The following is a 930-nucleotide window of genomic DNA, read 5'->3' as shown; positions in this document are numbered from 1 at the left end:
TTGGTGTAATGCAGCAAGGGGGACGCGCCGTTGGCTTCCGTGACCGTGTCAAAGAGGCGTTGATAGAGACGACCAGAGCTGTACTTGCGCAAAGGCACAATGAGACCGTTGAGGATGGAGCGCCAGACCCAAGGATTGATTTCGACGACGCGACGATCGGAAAGGAACTCGCTGAGGAAGCGGCCCACATCGCGGGGCGCGGGGCTGGTAGTAGTACCCAGGTGGGCCACGAGCACGCCGATGCGTTGCCCAGCCGGGTGACGTGGGTGAGCCAGAGCAAAGTGGGGCTCGGGTCGGAAGGGGTTGCCCGGCACGATGTGCGAGGGCCATAGCACCGTAATAAACGCAGTCGTGGTCATGCTGGCCAAGAGGAGGCGCAGGCCCCAAACCAAGCCTTGCCCGTGTGGGAGGGCGGCTTGCAGCAGCGGGAGCAGGGTGGCGGCGCCGACGCTCATCAGGCCCTGGCGACTAATGACGCTCATGGCCAACGAGCGAAAAACCTGTCCGATGGCACAGGTCTTGGTCTCGAGCTGACGGGACAGACGGACATAGAACCGGCGCAGCGGGCGCGCAAAGGCCAGACGACCCAAGGGGCAGTAGCCCAGCGCCAGGAGCAGCGTGGTACCGCCGAGTCGCAGCACAGCCCCGGCAGTCGTGTCCCAGGCACCAGTCATCAGGGCACGATACGCCGTCACCCCCAGCTCCATGAGGCGTTGAGGCTCATCGCGCAGGCCATGCCAGGCCAGTGCCGTGGCCAGCGCCCAATATGCTCGGCTGGCCAGGCGAACGGGTTGCAGCAGAGTCCCGTGGTCCAGCTCGGTGGCTCGTAAACAGGGTGCGGTGCGGTGGTGTGCGAGAGCATACTCATCTGCAGCCGTCAGCACCGCCTCGCTGGCCTCGAGCGTCCCATCCTCCACCCAATTCTCGACG

The sequence above is a fragment of the Monosiga brevicollis genome, genomic scaffold (genome assembly GCF_000002865.3).
Source record: "Monosiga brevicollis MX1 MONBRscaffold_27 genomic scaffold, whole genome shotgun sequence".
NCBI classification, from domain to species: Eukaryota; class Choanoflagellata; order Craspedida; family Salpingoecidae; genus Monosiga; species Monosiga brevicollis.
The sequence above is the reverse complement of the archived record's forward strand: the minus strand, read 5'-3'. Positions refer to the sequence as shown.